Genomic DNA, 18,451 nt, shown 5'->3' with positions numbered 1-18,451 from the left:
TTACTTTCACATTTATTTTAATATTCCTGTTACAAAAGTGTATCTTTTTGAATTCTAATTTGAATCTCTTAAAAGTATTTGCCTTGTTCCCTCATTATGTTTAAAGAAAATCTATAATATATATTCATTTGTATATCCTTATGAGAATCATGATTTTGCATTTTTGTTAATATTATCTTTGAACAGTTTTGGAGGCCACCCACTACAATACCCAATGGATTCACCTAACAGAACCAGGTCAACTTTATTATCAAAGATGTGCACCTAATAAACAGTTTAAGTCCAGGTGAGTCTTTCCTTGGGTCCCAGAGGAAAATCTAAAGAACTAAGAGAAGTTTACCGACTGTTTTCCTAATTTTTTTTTAATCTGCTGATTTTGCATTTTTGACTGAAGTAACTGGTAATTTCACTTTACATCTTACTATTTGATGATCTCTGAAAATTGATTAATAGCTTACAGGCATCTGTTCTCTATTGGATGAGAAAAAACACAGCATCTGGTTTGTAAGCCTTTCCTGTTTGCTTGTTTCTCTGTCCATTTTGGGCTCTAATCAGTTAAGAAGTTGGTGTTCTCACACACACACACACACACACACACACACACACACACACACACACAAACAAAAAAAAAAAACTGTTTTTAATATCTGAACCAGTGGGTTTGTTCATTTGTTTGTTTACATGTTTCTTCTTGATCCACAGCTGAAATTTTAGTACTGAAGTTATAAGCCCTCCCTGTATGTATGTATTTTTCTATATGCAATGCAGCAGACTCCTGATTGCATGAATGTGTAACACGTTCTTAGTACTGTATGCTCTTAACAAATTATATAGTAGTCTCCTGAATTAAAGAAACAGGCACAGTGCAGAATGAATTTGGAGACAGCAGTAAAAGCAGTAGCATGTCATTCCCACGGGAAGCTTTACCAACTGGCCCTCTAATGTAAGTGACAGGGTGTGCATGAAGCTAGCTCTAGCAGCAGTCAACAGGATAGTATTTTATTTAGCCTACATCTTCTGTGATATGATTTTGGTTGAAATTTGATCTCTGGTCCTTTATTAATTGAAACCCTTTTCAAAAATTGAAACCCACTTTTTTTTTACCTTGCTTGAGATCTTTTCAGCTTCAAGGTTTTTTTCTAAATACATTATTTTTCTGCTTTATTTGGCAGATTCATCTTCTGTTTGTTAAAACTATAATCTATAATTAACATAAATATTGCCACTAGGAATAACTGCATAAAAATGTATCAACAGAACAGTGATTAGAATTTGGGAAATTTTGATAGTTTGAGTTTAAAGTAGTGGAAATGAGGAAGGAAGGAAGTGAAGGAGGGAGGGAGGCAGGGAGTGAAAGAAAAGGAAAGGAAAGGGGAGGGGAAGGGAGGGGGAGAGAGAAAAAAAGAAAGATGAATGAAACCTAAAATTGGTTCTTGAATAAAATAAATATGATGGATAGACTGTTAGCTAGACTAGTAAAAAAAAAGAGAGAGAGAGAAGGCCCAAGGAAGCACAGTCAGAAATGACGAAGGAGACATTACCACCCACTTCACAGAAACCTTCATAGACTACTGTGAACACCTCTATGCATACAAATAAGAAAATCTAGAATAAATGAATACATACGTTCCTACAAACACACAATTTTCCATGACTGAACCAGGAAGAAATTGAAACACTGAACAGACCAACAGCTAGTTTCAAAATTGAATACGTAATAAAAAACCTAGCTACCAGGAAAAGCCCTGGACTAGATAAATTCATGGTTAAATTCAACCAGTCATATAAAGACTGTTAGCAATCCTGCTGAAATCACTTCAAAAAGTTTAGGAAGAGAGACTCCTCTCTAACTCATTCTATGAGCCCAGCATCATTTTGATACCAAAACCTGGCAGAGACACAATGAAAACTTTAGGCCAATAGTGCTGATGTACATGGATACAGAAATCCTCAATAAAATACTAGCAAACTAAATTCAGCAGCGCATCAAAAACCTAATCTATCGTGATAAAGTAGCTGTATTCCTGGATTGCAAGATTGGTTCTATTTACAAAATTTAATAAATGTGATTAATCACATAAATAGAGCTAAAAACAAAAACCACGTAATCATCTCAATAGACACAGAAAAGCCTTTCAATAAATTCAGAATCCTTTCATGTTAAAAAACCCTCAACAAAATAAATATTGAAGGAACATACCTCAAAATAATAAGAGTCATCTATGGCAAACCCATAGCCAACATCATACTGAACAGGCAAAAGCTGGAGGCATTCCCCTTGAGAACCAGAATGAGACAAGGATGACCACTCTCACCACTCCTATTTAATATAGTAATGGAAGTCCTAGACAGGACAATCAATGAGCAAGATAAATAAATGAAAGGCATAAACTTAGGGAGAGTGGAAGTCAATAGACAGTGTGGTTTCATACCAAGCTCCTTCCTTTCTGAGATCTTGCTTCCAGTCTTGCAGTGTTTCTAGGGAATGAGGACTAAATTCTGACTACTGGAGGAATCACCATTATCCATAGAGGAAATATCCATTTTCCTTATCTTCCTACATTCCCTCTTCACATTAATTTCCCCTAAAAATTTACTTCATATCTCAGGCTTCTGCAAAATAAATTAAGGAAAGAAAGTGGCTCTTTTTGAAAGAGATATACTACAACTGTCTGAAACCAGACAAAAAGCCCTGATGCCTTTCTGGATAGGTGATGAGAAAATAACATGTGAAAAAGGTAAATTTAAGTTTTAAATATGTCCTTGCAATGTAACTCTGCCTACTAAATCTTTGTATTTACTCAAATAAACTTACTGTACGTCTCAATGGCTACTACAGGAGAAAAGTATTCTCCCGATTATCACATGTATCCGAGTCTGTTATGAATTCCCCCCACCCCCGCCACCTGTAGCACAATTAGTGTAGTAAATAAAGAAACATTTGGTTATGTATATGATCTACAATGGCAAATAATTTTCTTGTACATTCGGCTTTCTTTGTAGGTTTTTATCTTCCCAGAAATAAATTGAACCCATCCAGTGAGGCCAGACTGTTTAGAATTTTCTCCAACTTTGAATAAGATTCTGTTTTGCCAATTATCACCCTAAGTCTTAGGTTCTAAGAATATTTATGAGAAATTCATATTGACTTATACTATATCTCCAGTTATGATCTATTCTCTCTTGATGTACATAGTCCACTAACAGCATTTAGTCTCCATGGTTTAATAGCCATCATTGCAACTCATGAGGGAGCAATCTCAGAATGGTAGCTGATTTACGAGAGGTTAGCCACTCTCACAGCCTAGCTCATTCATCAGAGAGGTATTGAGATCTCTCTTTCTCTCTGCTTTTTTTTTTTTTGGAAAAAAAAATATGCTCAAGGGTTGGAAGAATCAATATCATTGAAATGACTACAGTGCCCAATGCAATCTACAGATTCAGTGCAATCCCTTTCAATTTACCAGTCATTTTTTTACAGAATTAGAAAAAAAATCCTAAAATTCATATAGAATCAAAAAAGAGTCCAAATAATCAAAGCAATTCTAAACAAAAAGTACAAATCTGGATGCATCACATTGCCTGACTTCAAATTATACTGCAAGGCTATGGTAACTAAAGTAATATGGTATTTGTATTAAAATAAACACATAGATCCATGGCACACAATAAAGAACCCAGATGTAAATCCACTTACCTACAACCATACTTCTGATCATCAACAAAGTCAGCAAAAGTAAACAATGGGGAAAGGACCCCTTTTCAAGAAATAATGCTGGGAAAACTGACTAACCATATGCAGAAGAATGAAACCAGACCCCTATCTCTCACTATATACAAAAATTAACTCAACATGAATTAAAAAATTAAATGTAAGACTTGAAGCTATGAAAATACTTGAAGAAAACCTAGGAAAAAACTCTTCTGACCATTGGCCTAGACAAAGAATTTACGATGAAGAGCCCCAAAACAAATACAACACAAATAATAGGCAAATGGGACTTGATTAAATTAAAAAGCTTCTGCAGAGCAAAATAAACTATCACAGAGTGAAAGACAACCTATGGAATGGGAGAAATAATTGCTAATTATGCCTCTGACAAAGGACTAATATTGAGAATCTACAAGGAATTCAAGCAACTCAACAGGAAAACAAACAACACAAACTGGTCAACAGACCTGAACAGAAATTCTGTAAAGAAGAAATACAAGGGCCCAATAAACATATGGAAAAATGCTCTATATAATGAATCATTAGAGAAATGCAAATTAAATTCACAGTGACATATCATCTTACATCGCTCAGAATGGCTATTATTAAAAAGTCAAAAAACAACAGATGGTGGCATGGAGGCAGAGAAAAGGGAAAGATCACACGCTTTTGATGGGAATGTAAATTAGTTCAACATCTATGGTAAATAGTAACACTAAAATAAAACTACCATTCAACCAAGCAAACCCACTAGTGTGTATCTACTCAAGGGAAAATAAATTATTGTATTAAAATGACACCTGCACTTATATGTGCATTGTAGCACTATTCACAATAGTAAAGTCATGAAACTAACCTGAAGGTCTATGAAAGATTGACTGGATAAAGAAAATGTGGTACATATATACCATGGAATATTACACAGCCATAATAATGAAATCATGTCCTTCATAGCAACATAGATGCAGGCCATTATCCTCAATGAACTAACCCAAAAACATAAAACCAAATACTACATGTTTTCAAATATATAAGTGGGAGCTAAACAGTATATACATCCACTGGGGATGTGATAGGGGTGGCAGAGGGGGCAGAGTTGAAAACTTACCTATTGAGTACAATATTTACCACTTGGGTAATAGGTAGACTAGAAGCCCAATCCCCATCAGTATACAATATAACAAATATGCATATGTTCCCCCTGAGTCTAAAATTATATGTAATTTAGAGGTAAGGAAACTAAGCTTAGAGAAGTGCTATGACATGGACAAAGCAGTAAATTCAGTAAATGGCAGAACTCAGATTTGAGTACTTCTATATTTATTACATAATCCACAGTTCTTAGTAGATATGGTACTATGTGTATTTCCATCTACCTACTACCATAGGGATGTAGGCTATGTAGAATGTACCACATGTTTCTATTCTCATTTGATGTCTCCTCCTATTGCTTTTACCTCATATGTCATCTTGTATTTGGAAAACTACAGGAAAATTAATTCAAATGACTTTTATATAAAGATATACCTGAAAATGAAAAAGCAGTTGAATAAACATGAATTTCTATTTCCTATGTATTTTTTTGTTGAAGAAACACTATAATTTATAAAAATATTTTTTGCTGATACTATTAAACCTATTTTGTATAAAAGGCAGTTCAAATGAAGAAAAAACGATTTAAATCAAAAGAAAAATATCAGACTAAAATAATATTACCATAAGCATCTTTGGTGAATCATAGCAAATTCACTATGATTTTCATATAGTCTTTTCTTCTCCAAAATGGACTATTAACTTTTGTTTTATTTAAGATGTTTTGACTTTATAACTAAGACTAAATTTACATTGTTTTAGATTCTTTATATACAAAATATGAATCAACCATTATTTGTGTTTGAGAGTAATAAAAAGAGTAGGTCTTTCCATTAACCATTTCCCTCAGGACAGTTCATAGTAGACTAATATAAATACACTTTAAAATCTGGTGTTTTAGGTTAAAAAAAAGAGCAACACTTCATCATTGTCTCAAAAGCAGGAGAGAAAAACAAAATATATAACCTTTTCATGATCATTACCTTTGCAAAATACTAATTTTCCTTCAAATGACATAAATCATGTAAACAGAATGCATTATGTTGTTGCTCATACCATCCATCTACTGAATTTTATAGCCTTCTTTTCATGTGTGAATTATTTTGGTTTATTCATGATTTATCTCCCACACATACTCAATGGGAAATTTTTTTCTCTATCACCTAGAACATATTAATTGCTTTAATTAAGCAACACATTGGGACCATACTGGCAGACAAAGCAAAAATGGGAAAGCATTCAGTTATATAGTACTGGCAGCATTCAGAAATAAGATAGTTTATAGAGATGTTATTTTATACTGCCATTAAAACGAGGTATATTTATAATGCAAACATTTTAGATGAAATCTATAAAATTTTAATTGGAGAGTCTTTAACAAAAATTTTCCTCAAGAAATTACACTGTATGTTATTGAAAGTTGAACTAGAACTTCAAGAATAATGTGTTTAAGTGGAAGTATATGTATCACATTACAAACATGGAAACAATTTAAGGAATTCAATATAACAAATAGTTAATGACCAATGACATGCTTTCCTAAGAGACTTTAATATGTCTTAAAATAAACGTAATCCAATATTAAAGATCCAAGAGAAGTCTGAATTGCAAGTCTCTTCTGCAAGCAAGATACGCTTTTGCTAATAAATCTATGGAAAGATGAAACGCATTATATGCTCAACCATCCTACATATTCAGAGGTTGTAACTATCCTATTCACAGAAGTACAGTGCAAAATTGCCACCACATAAGATGGGTGTTTTGTCTCAGACAAGAACTTGACATTGTCGATAATGCAACAGAGTACAGAACAACTGGAAATAATCTTGCTTTGAGAGACTTTAAGATTATATGTACAAATTCAGGACTGAAATTAGGTGTTATTTAAAAACTGCCCATCTAAACTAAACTGTAGGTGCTATTATGTACTAATGAAAATGATTAAAGAAAGAACCATTCATTTGATTGTCCCTGACATCCCTGAAGTGTGTATGGAGCTAGATAATCTAACCTGTGACATTAGTCCTATGTCTTATCAGGGATCTTTATTTTTATTTAAAAGTTACTCTGAAAAAAAGAAAAGAAAAACTAAAAACTTACTTTTATTGAATTCTTAGTGTTTGTCTGGGTGCCCTTTTTTGTGGAAGTAGTCTCATGATAATTTTAGTCTAGCTTGGGAAATAACCACTACCCAAGGGGATACAAGAAAAATGATAGTAACTGTTCAAATAAACTATGGAAATTAGTAGAAAAAAACTTTAAAAAATCAACTCCAAATTGAATGGCCCCCTCAATTAAGTTCTATTTTTTTACTAATTATTAGTCATTTTGTTATGTTCTATTACATTTAATTTGTCACTTCATTACATGAGTGTCCTAAGTGCTGGGAATTAACTTTCTGAAAAGCTATTACCTTATTTTGTAAAGATTTTTGCCAATATAAAAATTAAAGTCATTTTGAAAAGAAGAAAATAAATGTAATGATAATAATTAAAACATTAATTTTAAAATTCATAGAATGATGGCTTAAGAACTAGAGTGAATCAATAATATCAGGTTTATCTCTGTATTGTTTAAAAATACTAAAATACTGTACATAGATGGCTTAGAATTGAATAAAGCATTTATTGACCATCTACCTATATTTTAATATAAACAGTTGTCTATCCTAATTTTTGCTCTAATTTTAGATGGCTTTAGTTATTATTGAAAAATAAACACAATTTTAAATATTGCAAGCAAATGTACAATTATATAGGCTGTTCAGTGATATTATTTAAATAAGAGAAATCAAACTTTTTTTTACTATATTTCATCACAAACTATATTAATTAGGGAAAATATAACCATTTTAACTTTTGAAATTAAGCATGTACTTCTTCAATAAAATACTGTTGAAGCTTTTTAAGTTGATATAATCAGAGTTAGTAACATATTATTTATGTATATTTTATCATACATCTTCTTTTAATTTTTATCTGTATCTTGCTTCCCCAGACATTCACTATACTTGTACTATTAATGCATTTGGCTCAGTGACGCATATGTAAGAGCTCCTTGTAAGGCTTGAACTATTCTACTTCCAGATGTAAATAAAATGTAGCAACACTGAATCAGGATGAGTGGGGCTCAAAAACCTTAGAAAGTACATGAGATCACTATTTCTTTGTTGGGTAGAAAATAATTTTCATAAATGTAGTGTGTATAATATATGTTTATAATTGTTAATTCACGAACTCATAACACCAGCAAACATGGGTCAGGAAATGAATATTTTTTAAAAATTGGTTATCCTGTAAGAAAAGTATAATTTTTATTTATTTCATCAAATATAACAAAATAAGTTATAGTTAAAAACTTAAATGTTAACACAATTGTAAAACCAAAATGAAAAATATATATAGGTGAATAAATAAATGAGAGCTTTTGAATTCTATTCTACACAATGGGAATTCAGTATCTGTAAAATAATAGATTTTAGTGCATAAAAATGTGAAAGTCTGGATGCAAAGACACAATGACACAAAAAACCTTTCAAAGGTTAATATAGATTTGAGGTTGTATAAAGAATAAATCATTGCTATTTTTATAAGAAAAAAGTACCAATCAAGAATTAATAAATATATATACTAAAATAAATTCACACAATTAATTCAAATGTGTGAATTTATTTTAATTAAAATATAAAGAGATGCTTGGTCTTTACAAAATGGTGCAGACTTGTTTTTCACTGCTTAACACAACTGTAAAACATTGGAAATGGTAACAAGATACAACAAAAACAGTTCTAAATGGTGAAAAATGCTTGAGATCACAGGACTAGAGTAACAGCACTGTATCAGGTGGTCTTGTGCCTCAACTCTACCTGCTCTAAATAAAACAGAAGTAGCACTGACATCAGGTGAACCCAACACTACCAGCAATGGAGAGCCACACCAGAAATAAATGGTCAGTGGAGATACTTTCCTTTTCCATTAGGTGTGAGACTCTCATTTTTAGTGTGATGGGGATGTGAATCATGCAAGAGTGACTCACCTATAGCAACCATGTTGGTGCAAAAATCCTCTTTAATCTAGTGGGCTCAATATTCTCCTCTTTACCTAGTGATACCAGCAGTGGTCTCACCACACCCTATGAAAGACAGCCAGTGGTCTGGCCTGGAGAAACTGCCTCTACTCTCTCAGACAGGAGCAACAGGGATCATTGGGATACCCAAAAGCACTAGGCAAACTACCCAGACACCCCAAAAATACAATGGATCTGAAAGTTAAACTATTATTGAATCTCAGCCTACAAAAGTAGACCAAGATGCATATGCTAAACTTAAAAAAGGTGACTGCCTACTAAAATAAATTATTTTAAGGGGATTTTGGTTCATCTAACATAGTAGATTAAATGTCCAGTATACAATTTTAAAATGCCTGTCATTAAAAGGACCAAGAAAATGGCTATTTGAATGAGAAAAGACAAGCAACTGATGTAAATACCAAACTGAATCAGATTTTCAAGTTATCTGACAAGGATTTCAAGTAAGCATCATCACAAGGCCTCAAAAATCAATTGAAAATCCTCTTGAAACAAATAAAAACTTAAAATTTTAGCAAATTAATGAAGTTTATAAAAGGAACAGAATAGAAAATATAGAACTGAAATATTTAATAACAGATATTTTTTAAATGGCTGGATGTTTCTAATGGTAAGATGGAGATGACAGAGGGTAGAATGAGTGAACTAGAAACCAGAACAATACAATTCACCTAATCTGAAAAACAAAAAGAAAATAAACTTCAAAATAGATCTTCAGAAGCCTGTAGGTCAATAACAAACAAAAAAAAAAGTTTCATAAATAATGTCTGAAAATGTTCCAAATTTGACAAAAGACATAAACTTGTGGATTCAAGAAACTAAGAAAGCCCTTACTAGGATATACACAAAGAAATCCATCTGAATATAGATAATGATTAAACTTTGAACAAAGTAATGACAATGGAATAATCTTGAAAATATTCAGAGAGAAACAACATATCATCTATATGGGAACACCATTTCGAATGACAACAGATTTATCATGTGAAACCATGGAGGCCAAATGAGATGGCACAATATTTTTCAAGTGATGAAAGAAATTAATTGCCAGCCATAAATTTTACATTCTGCAAAATGTTCCCTCAGTAATAAATGTGAAATAAAAATACTACCAGATAAAGTATGATTGAAATACTTTTTTACTAGCAGATCTTCTCTTAAAGACCTGCTAGTCTTTAAGAGAAGTTACTCATTTCAAACGAAGGAATTGGAAGTTACTCATTTTAAAAGAAGAAATCTTAAAGTTCAGATAGGAAGAAGGAACAACAGAAAGAACAGAATTATGGATACATGCAATAGATTATCATTTTCCTTCTGAATTTATGAAACATATTTGATGACTGAAACAAAAATTATAATACCATCTGATTCTCAAGAGAATACTATTGACCCAGCAATCCCATTACTGGGTATACATACCCAAAGGATTATAAATCATCCTATTATAAAGAAACATGCACATGTATATTTATTGTGGCATTGTTCACAATAGCAACCCAATCCAAATGCCCATCGATGGCATTTTGGTTGGGTTGCTATTGTGAACAGTGAACCATATTCCGTGGTATATATATGCCCCATTTTCTTTATCCAATCTATCATTGATGGGCATTTGGAAACCAACCCAAATGCCCATCAATGATAGATTGGATAAAGAAAATTCTATGCCATGGAATACTATACAACCATAAAAAAGGATGAGTTCATGTCTTTTGCAGGGACATGAATGAAGCTGGAAACCATCATTCTCAGCAAACTGATACAAGAACAGAAAATCAAACACCACATGTTCTCAATCATAAGTGGGTGTTGAACAAAGAAAACACATGAACACAGGGAGGGGAACATCACACACCATGGTCTGTTGGGAGTGGGGAGATGGGGAGGGATGGCATTAGGAGAAACACCTAATGTCGATGACAGGGTGATGGATGCAGCAAATCATCATGGCACGTTTATACCTATGTAACAAAGTTGCACATTCTGCACATGTACCCCAGAACTTGAAGTATAATTTTTTTAAAAAATTAAAAAGATAAAGAGACCTAAATTGAATTGAAATTTTCTTATTTCATTCAAAGGGATGAAATAAAAAATAGAAGTAGAATTATGCGTGCTGTGGTACCCAAAGCAATCACAACAAAAAGTGTAGAAGATATACTAAAAATTCCTGTACATAAACCAAAATAGAATTCTAAAAAATGTTCAAATAACCCACAAGAACTAAAGAAAAGAGATACAGAGGAATCAGAACCTGAGAAAACAAATAATAAAATAGTAATAATAGTAACAATGAAGTGGCTATATTAGTATCTGACAAAATAGACTTTTGAGCAAATACAATTTTTGAAGATAAAGAGGTACATTCCATAATGATGAAAGGATAAATAACTCAAGAGCACATAACAATTCTAAATATGTACATACCAAAGAACAACACCTCAAAATACATGAATCAAAGCTATAGTTATGACAGTAGAAATAGACAAATTCACAATTATTATTGTAGTTTTTAATACTCTCCTCTCAGAACCTGAAAGAATATAGAAAATCTGAGCAATGCAATCAATCAACAAGATCTAATTGACATTTATACAACACTACATGTAACAACAGAAGAATACATAATTTTTTGCCAATGTAATATTTACCATAAATTATAAAACATGCATCACAGATATCAGAATAATTAAAATAATACCATGTGATCTTTGATCATAATAGACTAAAAATGGAAAAATAACAAAAATACAACATTTTTAGTTATGAAAATTAAACAACATATTTCAGATACTCCATAGGTAAAAGAGAAAATTTTCAAGATAATTTTTAAAAATGCATAGCACTAAATGAAAACAAAAACACAGCTTATAAAAATACATAACATTCTTTAAATCACTAGTAAGAATCAAATATATAGCACAAAATAGTTACATTAAAATGGAAAAAAGTTCTCAAATTAAAAATCTAGAATGAAGGAAATATACCACTGATCTTTTCAATAGATGCAGAAAAAGCATTACACAAAACTCAGCATCCTTTTATGATAAAAGGTCTCAATATATTAGGCACAGAAAGTGCATACTGCAAAAAATAAAGACCATATATGACAAATATACTGCTAAGATGATACTTAATGAGGAAAAGTGGAAAGCTTTTATTCTAAAATCTGGAATCAGACAAGAAGGCCCATGTCCGCTACTATTCCACATAGTACTGAACATCCTAGAGAGCAGTTAGGCAAGAAAAATAAATAGGAGACATTCAGATTCAACAAATAGAAAGTCAAATTGTTGATTTTCAGACAACATGATATTATATGTAGAAAACCACAAATATTCTGCCAAAAAAAACTATTAGAACTAATAAATGAGTTTAATATAGTTACAGGAGACAAAATCAACATATAAAAATTAGTAGGTTTCCAATACTTTCTCACTCATCAGTGGGAGTTGAATGATGAGAACATATGGGCACATGGAGAGGAACATCACACACCAGGGCCTGTTGGGAGGTGGGAGACTAGGGGAGGAATAGCATTAGGAGAAATACCTAATATAGATGAGGGGTTGATATGTGCAGCAAACCACCATGGCACATGTATACCTATGTAACAAGCCTGCACATTTTGCACATGTATCCCAGAACTAAAGAATAATAAAAATAGATAAATAATTAAAAATTAGTAGGTTTCTATAAGCTAATAGCAAACACTTCAGGACATTAGTGTAGGCAAGGAATTTTTTAGATAACACTTCAAAAGGACAGGCAACAAAAGTGAATATAGAGAATGGAATTATATCAAACTAAGTAGATTTTGCACAGCAAAGAAAACAATAAACAGAGTAAGGAGACAACTGACAAACTCTGAAAACTGACAAATTCAGTTGATTTTTCAACAAAGTTGCAAAGGCAATTGAAAGGAGAAAAGGTAGTCTTTAAAAAAATACTGCTAGATCTATTGTATATACATTTGAAACAAAATGAAATTTTATAGACTGCACCATAAACAAAATTAACTAAAAATTCACCACAAACTTAAAAGTAAAACCTAAAACTATAAATTATTTCAAAATTTTTAAAAAGAAAAAGGAGGAGGGGGAGCAAGATGGCAGAAGAGAAATCTCCACTAATTATCTCCCCTGCAAGGACAACAATTTGACAACTATCTATTCAAAAAAAGCACTTTCATAAGAACCAAATATCAGGTGAGCACTCACAATACCTGGCTTTAACTTCATGTCACTGAAAGAGGTACTGACAAGGTAGACAACAGTCTTGAATTGCCAATGCCATCCCTCCGCCCTATCCCATAGCAGCAGTGTGGAGTTGAGAGCATTTCTCTGGATTGCAGAGAGGAAGATGTCAGAATTTTAGGCACTGAACTGAGTGCTTCCGTGTAATAACAGAAAACAAAACCAGACCAAACTCAACGGTTGCCTCCCCACAGAGGAAACACTTAAACCAATCCCAGAAGTCCAAATCTGAGTTCCCCACAAGCTGCACCAATGCAGGCTTAAGTGCTATGGGGCTCTAAATAAACTTGAAAGGCAGTCTAGGCCACAAGGACTGCAGTTAATAGGTGAGTCTCAATGCTGAACTGGGCCCAGAGACAGTGGACTGGGATCACATAACCTACTGAGACATAAACAGGGGCAACTAAGGGAGTTCTAAGAAGGAATTTTATAGGTATAAGTGTCTATATTTAAAAAAGGAAGTACTTCAAATAAACACCCTAAACATGTATCTTAAATAACAAGAAAAGCAACAGCAAACTAAACCCAAAATTAGTAGAAGAAAATAAATAATAAAGATCAGGGCAGATATAAATGAAATTGAAATAAAATAATACAAAAATTAATAAAACAAAAAGTTTTTGTTACTCAGAAAAGTTAAAGAAAATTGATAGAGAAGCTCCAAATAACTGAAATCAGAGATGAAAAAGGAGACATTACAATTGATAGCACAGAAATTCAAAGGATCATTAGTGAATACCATGAGCAACTATATGCCAGTAAATTGGAAAACCTAGAGGAAATGAATATATTTCTAGACACATACAACCAACCAAAATTGACTGTGAAAATATCCCAAATCAGAACACATCAATAACAAGTAACAAGACTGAAGCTTTAATAAGAAGTCTCCCATGAAAGAAATTTATCAGACATTGAAAGAAGAACTAATATGAATCCTACTCAAACTGTTCTGAAAAATAAAAGAGGGAATAGGAATACTTTCAAACTCATTCTATGAGGCCAGTATTACTCTGATACCAAAACCAGACAGACACATTAAAAAAAAAAAAACCTACAGGCCAATATTTCTGAAAATATTGATGTAAAAATCCTGAACAAAATTCTACAAACCAAATTCAACAATACATTATAAAGTTCACTCATCATGACCAAGGGGTGCAAAGGTGTTTTAACATATGTAAATCAATCTATCTGATACATCATGTCAACAGAATGAAAACCAAAAACCATAATATCATTTCAATTGATGCTGGAAAAGCATTTGATAAAATTCAACATTCATTCATGATAAAACACTCAAAAACTAGAGAGAGAATGGATACACCTCAATATAACACAATCCATGTGCTACAGACCCACAGCTGGTACCATACAGGATAGAAAAACTGAAAGCCTTTCCTCTAAAATGTGGAACACCACAAGAATGCTCACTTTTATGTCTATTATTCAACATAATGCTGGGAGTCCTATCTAGAGCAATTAGAAAAAAAACAAAGGGTATCCAGAATGGAAAAAGAGAAGTCAAATTATTCTTGTTTGCAGATGACACTATATTATATTTGAAAAAACCTAAAGACTCCTTTGAAAAACTATTAGAACTGGTAAACAAATTTAATAGCGTTGCAGGAAACAAAATCAACATACAAAAATTATTAGCATTTCTATATGCTAATATAAACAATCTGAAAAAGAAATTAAAAGTGATCCCATTTACAATAGCCACGAATAAAATTAAACACTTACAAATTAACTTAACCAATGAAGTATAATGAGAACTATAATGAGAACTATAAAACATTAATGAAAGAAATTGAAGAGGACACCAAAATACCAAAGTTATTTCATCTTCATGGAGAGGAAGAATCAGTAGTGTTGTGAAAATATCCAGACTACCCTAAATGATTTATAGATTCAATGCAATCCCTATCAAAATACCAATGACATTCTTCACAGATACAGAAAAAGCAATTCTAAAACATATGAAATCCCAAAAAGACCCAGAATAGCCAAAGCTATCCTATCCCAAGGAAACAAAAAAAAGACCTAGAGGAATCACATTACTGAATTCAAATTATACTATAGAGGTATAGCAACCAAAACAGCATGGTACTGGCTTAAAAAGAGACACATAGAACAAAATAGAGAACACAGAGACAAATCCATATACCTAGAGTAAACTCATTTTTGACAAAGTTGCCAAGAACATAACTTGGAGAAAAGACAGGCTTTTAAATAATAGTACTGGGAAAATTGGATAATCATATGCAGAAGAATGGAGTTAGACCCCTATCTCTCACAAATACAAAAATCAAAATGAATTAAACACTTAAAGCAAAGATTTCAAACTATGAAACCACTATAAGAAAACATTGAGGAAACACTCCAGGACATTGGTCTGGGCAAAAATTTCTTGAACAATATCCCACAAGCTCTGGCAATCAAAGCAAGATATGAAATCAACCTAAGTGTTTATCAAGGGATCAATGGATAAAGAAAATGTATGCACAATTGAATACTATTCAGCCACAAAAAAGGAATAAAATTCTGTCATTTGCATCAAGATGCCTGGAACTAAGAGTTATTATGTTACGTGAAATAAGCCAGGAAAAAAAGACAAATATCACATGTCTATTCATGTATGAGCTAAACAACAAGTTGATATCATGGAGGTAGGGAGTGGAATGACAGTTACCTGAGGTTGGGAAAGGTGGTGTTTGGGAATGAAGAAAAGTTAGTTGATGGGTACAAACATAGAGTTATAAGGAATAAGTTCTAGCACTTAACAGCACAGTAGGGTGATTATAACAACAATATGTTGTATACTTTATAATAGCTAAAATAGAAGATTTGAAATGTTCCCAATACCAAGAGATAATAATAATGTTGTAGGGGATTAATATCATAAACAAACTGATTTGATAATGACACATTATATGCATGTATCATAATATCACATGTACCCCGTAAATATGCACAATCATTATGTATCAAAATTAAATTTTAAAATACATTTAGAGAGGTTTACTAGAGAAATAGAACATGTTTACCAATCATGCTTATTGTGTTTTATGTAACATAAGATCCACCAATATTTAAATATATGTGTGTATATATATAAGCTTTTCAATGGTTTCTAACTATCCAATAGTTCATGCTATTTTTAGACAAAAGGGTAAAATATTAATAAAGGAGCTTATATGGAAACCCAACTTTATGTATATCTTTATATGTCATATATAAATCATTAATTTTATAATACTGAAGCACAGTTCACAGTTTAGTAATACCAGATTCATGAAACATTTTAACTTATGTGTAATATTCTGAAGCCATTAATATATTTCTCTGCATTAACCCATTGGAAATATATTTTTTATCTAAAGTGCTTATACATATTTTATCTCATTGAAACTTCTTTCTCAAAGATTATGCCAAACATAAATTCATATAATTTATCTTCAATTATTGGATCCATTGTCATTTTTGGACTTGTAAAGCATGACGGCTCTGATTATTCCCACTGGAAATGTATTTTTTTCTTGCTTGCAATGAATTAAAATTTTAACAAATATCTGGTGTTTCTCATTATTGTAAGGACTTGTGCACATTTCCTAATCTCATTGAACTTTAGATTTTCATTTTTTAAGTGAGAATAGTAACATTTTTATGTACAAGTTTGTTTTGAGGATAAATGAGTTAATAAAATACATAAAAGGTTAAAATAGGGTTTTTCATATAGAATAAGCTGCACAGATTTTAGCTAAAACATCTGTGGTGGCTCTTTATTTTGAAATCCCTAATGCATAGCATTGTTTTTATTGATGAATATAAGCTATCTTATTTATTGAGATGAATGTGATAGTGAATAAATTTATCAGAAAGAATATTTTAACCATGTATCAGAATTATATTGGAAGCTTGCTGTAGGAGAGAATTTAAAAAACCTTGAAGAATAAGCAGTATGGAAAGGAGGTAGTATAAAAGGAAATAATACAATGTGGTACTATCTGCCTAAGGATCATTAAACCAGTCAGTCAGTGGAGTACACAACCCTAACTTCCCAGAAGGCGTTTCTAATCTCATTAAAGTCTATCAGAGTATCACTCAAGTACTTAATTTGTAATACCAGTTATATCCACAAAGGGCTGAATTACATCATGCAAAAATGTTCTATACCAGTGAGGTTTGAGACAATTTTCTTTCTCTAATCCCAGTGAGAAAAGATCTGCTTAATTGTTTTTTTGTGTGGGAGAAAATTACTAATTGAATTTGCTGCTTATTTGATTGTCTTTTAAGTTTCATATATATGTTGACAATCAGCCAGTCTAATTTATAAAATAAGCATGCTGTTATGATTAACAGTACACACATTGATATGATTCCATTAAATAGATTTACTACACTAAGGAAGAATTTCTAAACAAAATCTCCTTGTGACTCATCTTCCACAGTATATATTTTAGGTAGTCTTCACACCAAGAATTTTATGTTTTGTATGCCTAACTTTATTGTTTTCTTTCCCCTTCTGCATACACACATATTGTGTGTGTGTGTTTGTGTGTGTCAGTGCAATGATATTTAGCATACATAAACCTCCTAGTTTGGTTCTAAGTGATGCATATGAGTAAAGACAAGAGAATTAACTTCTGCCAAGAAAATTCCTTAAAAAAAAGAATGCAGCACTGTGTTTTTATTACATCTATTTTCCCAGATATTATATAATAATATTTTACTTCCTTATCAACCATTATGTTTAGAGGACAGAAATTAAGAATACAGTGCTTCTTCCTCAGAGATTTTTCACATTTGTTAATGTGAGTTATCATCATAGGAACTGAAATCTAACTAAACCATAGAGCAGATATGAGACCAAGAGACCAGTATCCTGGGAGAACATCTTAGGTATATATATATATCCACATATGAAGGGTAAATTTTGTTCTGTAGTAGTGGCTTTTCTCATATATAATGAAATAAAATAAATCTAGAAATAAAAGTTAAATCTAGAAATAACTTTTCTCCCAAACTTGGTTAATTTAGTTACATGAGGGACAAAGGATTGACTCTTGTAAAAATTATAAACATAACTTTATTTCCATGCAGCATAAAATAAATCATAAAGGTACCTCAAATAATATTTGTAGCATTTATTTTTGTTATAAACCTATAATTTTACACACTTATTTTAGACCCAGCCAGAGCAATTACCTAGAAATATGTTTAATATTTTTCAAAGGTGATGTGGTTTAAAAGAGTAAAATTTGTCACAGTGTCTTTTTATAAAAATAGTTATGATTTTTCT

At 31.8% G+C, this 18,451-nt stretch overlaps 1 long non-coding RNA gene across 1 annotated transcript in view; it reads left to right on the top strand.

Annotated features, from left to right (window-relative positions):
* Positions 1 to 220: 220 nt before the first annotated feature.
* LOC105728796 (uncharacterized) overlaps positions 221 to 18,451 on the top strand; it is a 324,891-nt gene continuing 306,660 nt past the window's right edge. The window contains exon 1 of the long non-coding RNA XR_010338570.1: positions 221 to 286. This is a non-coding gene — a long non-coding RNA (uncharacterized LOC105728796). The remainder of the gene's footprint in view (positions 287 to 18,451) is intronic.

This window comes from Aotus nancymaae, unplaced genomic scaffold (genome assembly GCF_030222135.1).
Source record: "Aotus nancymaae isolate 86718 unplaced genomic scaffold, 86718_ANA_hifiasm-v0.15.2.pri h1tg000062l, whole genome shotgun sequence".
Classification (NCBI taxonomy): domain Eukaryota; kingdom Metazoa; phylum Chordata; class Mammalia; order Primates; family Aotidae; genus Aotus; species Aotus nancymaae.
Note: the sequence above shows the minus strand (reverse complement) of the source record. Positions and strands in the feature narration are given on the sequence as shown.